We start from the raw sequence: 6,355 nt of genomic DNA on the forward strand, positions 1-6,355 counted from the left end.
TTGAGCTTTTCAAAAGGCAAGTTATTCTTAGGACTGAGGATTTGAAGTGAATCTTTTTTGCAAGAACCATGCCGAGTCAATTGACCATCTTTTTCTATCTTGTGAGTTTGCTTCTTCTGTTTGGAAAGGTGTTCATTTGTGGCTTCAAGTTGATGAGCCGAAACCTACAACAATCATTGAATCATTGAACATGCATGATGCTATTGATCATAGAACTAGTGGCTCTCAGATGTGGAGGATGATATGTTTTGCTGTTGTGTGGTCTATATGGATTATGAGGAATGATGTCATTTTCTCTAATAAGCCAATGAGTTTTATGCACATAATGGATCTCATTCAAGTCCGATCTTGGTCTTGGTTTCAATCAAAAGTTGCTCCAACTTCTTTACTCTTTGCTAATTGGTGTAATGACCCAATTGCTTGTATTTCTATTTCGTCTAAAAAGATCAATTTATGATCCTTCTCTTGTATTGGGTTAGCATCCCTTGTGCTTCTTTAATACATTTTCGCTTATAAAAAAAAAACTTAATTGGCTAATTCATTCACTATTATATTTGTCTAACAAAAAGGATATTTAAAATGTGAACACCAGATTTTATCTTGCCCACACTTTAAATATAAAAATAAATAAATAATAACAAATATTAAAAATGAAAGTGAATCACTTTGATAAAAACATTTTTAATCATATGTGATTTCATAAAAAAGGTATTTAAACCGTGAACACCCAAATTTTATCTTGCCCACACTTTTAAAATAAAAATAAGTAAATAATAACAAATATTAAAAATATATAATAAAAGTGAATCATTTTGATATAAACATTTTTAATTAGATTTGATTTCATAACAAAATGTGAGAGTGCAAAGCGTCAAGGATTACATTAGCAACGTTTGCCTATGTTTTGTTGAAGACAAGGAATTAGCTAAAGCTTGAAGATGACTCAACAATCAACATGCCGAAGGCTCAAGTGGTGTCTCATTAGACTTATGTCATAATTCTTTATTATCTTTTTAGAAGTCTAAGATGTTGCCATAGATATTGAGTCTAGGTTAGGTAAACCTAGGTGTGAGTCTCACAAGACTTAATAAAGTAATCAATTCACTAAAATGAGACATCATCTAGAAATATATGATAAGTAGGTCAATGCATTTGAATACATTGATTTTATGCATTAAAGATATTATATTTTGGAAATCATGTATTGCATGAGCATGTATCATATATGGAGTTTACCATACATTAACAAGTGAATTTTTACACTTGTTAATCGATTAAGGTAACCCGTTAATCGATTAACGTAAGTGTTTTTCTGATGTTTTAACAACATAACTGAAAAACCGCTTTTTTTAGCCAAATTCTGTTTTGTATAAATACTGGCTTAATTTCATAAACGACAATGAAGAAAAAGAGTGAAACACATAGAGAAAGGATATAGATCATCATTGTTAGAATCTATTAGAAAATGTTGAATTAGGAGAAAGATTAGATCATGCTAAGGCTTTAGTTTTCATATTCATATTGCATGATTCTTTCAAAAGCTTTCTTGCATGATTCTTTTGTTTCTTGAAAAGAAAAAGATAGTTCTTTAAAGATTGCATATTTTCAGAAACCTCATGCATGAACATTCATATTAGACTAGGACGTCTTGTGAGTTCTTGCTTAGGTTTTAGGCTTTGATTTTCATTGTAATATCCGAGTATTAAGTACTCATTCATAACTCAAAGCATTGTTATTCAAGGATTGGGAAAATCCTAGCTGCGGTTAGGTAAGGTGTTCTTCACACAAAGACTTGGAGGTCTTGGGATAAAGAGCGATACCTTGGCTGGGGCCGAATCGCATAAGAAAGATTTTCTTGGGAGGCGGTTTTGGGAAAGGTCAAACCAAGAGTGCCGAAGTTCTTTGGGTTCCAAGAAGGAAGCATTCAAGTTTTGTTTTTGGAAGCGTGTATCTAACGTACATTGTGTTTCATAGTGAATAAGAAAAATCTCCCAAATCAGAGGGGAGGACTGAATGTAGTTTTGCAGTGGACAACAAAACAAACCAGGATAAAATCCCTGCGCAATCTTTTCTATCCTTTTCTCTTTTATATTTCAAGATGTTTTAATGCGTGTTTGGAACTAATATTTTGTATACTTGTTCCTTGCTATGTTCTTCTTAATCTTGCACAAAAGTATATGTTGTATATCTGTTTGTGTGTTTGTTAATAACCATGCAAGTTGCTGTTCTGATCATTCTGTTTCTGTTACTGGTTAATCGATTATGAACAGTACTTAATCGATTAACTTGGCATTTTTCAGCAAGTGTGTAAAAACCAGAAAAGTGGAAATTGAGTTCCACCACACCTATTCAACCCCCCTTCTAGGTGTATTCCGCCACTGATATGTAACAAAATGAAAGATTTTGATTTGAGAAATCAAATAATTTCTAATTCTCCTCGTATGTATTCCGCCACTGATATGTATTCCGCCACAAATAAAAAAGGTTTGAAATAGTTTAATTAGCTGAATAATATTGGGGATATCATTTCAAATTAATTTCTCCTCGTAATTTTCATTTTTAAAATACAAAAATAAAATAATTTCAATAAATTAAATGAGTTAATTTTAGACTCAATAGTGGACATATATTAATTTAAAAAAATATGTGCCAATTATTCGAATTTAATCAAAGTCATAATGAACTCATTAATGGAGGATTCTCTTAAGAAGAAACGATGCTAAAGGTCCCGTTAAATAGAAGAAATAAACAGCACTAACACACATAAAACATATAAAAAAATACAAGGAGAACCTTGTAGGCAATGTCATTCCCTTTTCTAGAAAACATGTTATATTTGTCATGCCCGTATTGGCATGCCTTTCTTCTTTGTGCTACATCACTTCTGCAATTTGTCTCCTCTTAATCGGTACGATTACTATTCTTAAATTTCTATTTTTATTAATAATAATTAACATGGTCTTCAATCATTAGTAATTGGGGTTTAGTTAACAATTTTATTTAAAACAAAATATTTTTCTATCACACTTCATGACTAATTATTCAAATACAAAATAAAAATGAAGGATGATTGTGGCTTCACTTCTTTTTCCTCAAATCATCTTGCATGGTTGTAATGTCATACTTTTCTTTTTAAAATGAAATATCAAACAAAATCTTTTCATATAAGCAAATAATTGTAAAAAAAATATATTTGGTAAATACAAAAAAGGCGAATAAATATTTTCTCAAAATAAAAATGAAAAGTAACAATCACACTAATGATTGAGAAGGGTCGTGAGTATTCGTGTTTTTTCCATGACTCATCATTTAGACAGTTGTACTGTGCCACTTTCACTCCTAATTTTTTTAAAATATAAATATAATATCTCCTCAATTAATTCTAAAATATAAAAAAATAACAATCACAATAAGAATATAGAAAATGTCGTAAGTATTTATTTTTTCCTCAATTAATCTTTTAGACGATCGTATTATGTAACTTCTTCTCCTAAAAATAATTAAAGCACACCAAAACCATAAGACATTTTTACCCAAAACTATGAGCTACATAAACTTTTGTTAGACGCAAAAACAAAAATATAATAAAAATATTTATTATATTAATAATAAATGTATACACCAATCAAACAATTTACGGGTATAAGAAAAGTCCATATGATTACTAAAGCCCGAAGATACTCTGTAATATAGGTGGACGAAATGCTAAATTGGATTTAAAGAAATGTTATTTAATATACAAAATAAATTATAATAAAAGAGGAATTGTAATTCCTATTTCTCTATTAGACTCTTTTTAAATTTTATCGTGACAACGTTCTTCATGTGTAAGGTCTCAAGGAGTCCTAATTGTCAATTTTAGACATTATAATTAAAATAAGATATAGTTTTATAAAGTAGCACCTAATCTTGACTTTCATATGCAAGATAATCTCTTTTCGCACACAACAATAGTAAAAACCTTTTTTATTTATTTTTAAATAATTTGTTTTGGGTAAATATAAGCATTTTATGGTAGAAATTAAAAAGTAATATCCAATTAATTAACTTAGGTACTCCCGAAGTGATGAGCAAGTGAGATGCTAATAAATCTGAGTGTTTCAGCATAAAAGAAACTAAGATATATAGATAATATGTTTACATTCGCTTGTATAATCAAATGTTCAGCATTGCAAAATATTATTGGGGACATTGGTTGCATAGTTTTAAAACCACATAACACCAAAGTTTTACTCTCTATTTAAAGTATCGAGAGGATTCAAATCATTCACTATTTATATATTAATATTATTAACTCTCAAATAAAAGTAATACAAAAATAAAGATACAATCTCCGGACCCGTCAGGTTTCGGGTAACTCGAACTTGTCGGGTTTCGGGTAACCCGAAAATTATATATGTACTAAGGAAAGTATGATATCGTTTTCGTTTTATTTTTATTTAGCATTTATATTCTCTCTTGTATTATTTCATTTCTTTTAGGTTTGAAGATCCAATAGTATGTAAAGTAAAATTAGAAATTAAAAACAATAGGCCCATGATAGAAATTTCAATTTTAAATTGAATTAAATTACTTCGGGGCGAGTTCGGGTTAGGGTCTTTATTCTACCAAACCTGAATCTGAACCCGAAAATTAAACCCGGCTAAAACCCGAACTCAATCACATGGGCTTTCCCTGTTAATTTCGGGTTCGGTTCGGACGAGTACCTACAAGTTCGGTTTTCATTGTCATTCCTAAGAATAGGTGAATATATTAGTAAATTATTCCAACTTGGATTCTTGAGAAAATGTATGTATTGAAGATGTTTGAGTTTTATACATTGTTAATGTATCATTTATTATTGATATTTAATCATCATTTCCTCTTCAAAAAAAGTAATTTAAATGAATGATGTTGTGATTGCGTATAAATTTTTACACCGATAATGCATAGAAATTACACTCATTGTTAAATGATTGATAAAGTTTGTTTGTTGAATATAATATTTATGTATTATTAGTGTAAAAATTTATACCAATTGATATATAATTAATTATTCATTTATATTATTATATTAATTATTTATATTTAAAAGTTAATGACATTTAAATAAGAATGGTGGATGATTTATAAAATTCTTTTAGGCTTAGGATTTAAATGAATCAAACCCACCTGTGAATTGTTTAAAATAGTTTATTTTCTCTTGTTTGCTCATTTATGTTTGTTTGATTTATATTAATTATTAATTGTTTATTTTATTTTTTTAAAATCCAAAATTCGTCCCAATATAAAGTTTAAGTAACTGACCCATATGAGGCATTATTGTATCCAGTATACCTCATCTTTTAAATGGCATGTTTAAGTTTCTGAAGAAAGACATATATCAGTGTTGGAGCAAATAAACAACCAAACAAGGCAGACAAAAGTTATAGTAAGATGGTATAGAATATTGACTTATATTCTCCTACTCTCAAAGATTATGTGTTTATGCTTTGATTTATTTTCTGCTTTTTTTTTTTCTGTAGATACAAAGGTGTCAAATACTAAAATATATATTGTCGGTATAAAAATTTATACACATTTAATATATTATATACCATTTATTTGTATTAATTTTTTAAAGAGTCGATAATAATAAAACATAAAGAATAGATAATGCAGTTACAATGTTTCAAATTCATATCAGGGCATCTATTTTTGGCATGTTTCATTTGTTTATTTTGGTTTTATCTTGCCATGGCTCCTTATTAAACTATAAGTTAAATTAACATTGTGGTAGTCATTGACTATGTGCCCTCAAATGATTTCTTCCTTGAACCTTTTGAATGTAATGATCATAAGATATCCTTGGTGCTGTTTGTGGATGCTCATCCAATGAGATTTGGTATATCCTCATTTCAAGTATCCTTTGATTACAAGGGACAAATGAGTGTTAATCTTTTTAGAAGATGAGAAGAGACACGTATATAATATATTAAATCTCCTTTGTCATTTGTCATCATAAATTCATAACCACCCTCTAATCTTATAGACTTAGCATATTTGGAATGTATTTGAACCCTTCACACTCCAGTCACACCCGGGCTTCTAGCATAATGCTTCTCACCTCCTCGGTACCAACCTTAGATGGGTACAGTTGTGACAGATGTCATAAATGCTCATGGCATGTTATTAATGCCTTTGACCCATTATTTAATGCACATCTGACACCGTTATTAATGTGTCGTTGACTCGCACCCAATGTCAATTAGTATGTCGCTTGCAAATTCTGCCTACCCTGACAATTTGACAAGAGGAGATCTGCAGGACATGTAAGAACTGTAACACCGTGAATTTTACGATTTTAAATTAAAAGATTTTACTAATATTTTCATTA

The 6,355-nt window shown here is 29.5% G+C and overlaps 1 protein-coding gene across 2 annotated transcripts in view; it reads left to right on the forward strand.

The window, feature by feature from the left end:
* The window catches only part of LOC109362544 (dCTP pyrophosphatase 1-like), an 8,943-nt gene continuing 6,936 nt past the window's right edge, over nucleotides 4,349–6,355 (forward strand). Inside the window, exon 1 of one of the 2 annotated variants that reach the window (XM_019608398.1) lies at nucleotides 4,349–4,353. The gene's annotated coding sequence lies outside the window, so the exon portion shown is untranslated. The other variant, XM_019608397.1, reaches the window with a different exon arrangement.

The sequence above is a fragment of the Lupinus angustifolius genome, chromosome LG12 (assembly GCF_001865875.1).
Source record: "Lupinus angustifolius cultivar Tanjil chromosome LG12, LupAngTanjil_v1.0, whole genome shotgun sequence".
Lineage (NCBI taxonomy): Eukaryota > Viridiplantae > Streptophyta > Magnoliopsida > Fabales > Fabaceae > Lupinus > Lupinus angustifolius.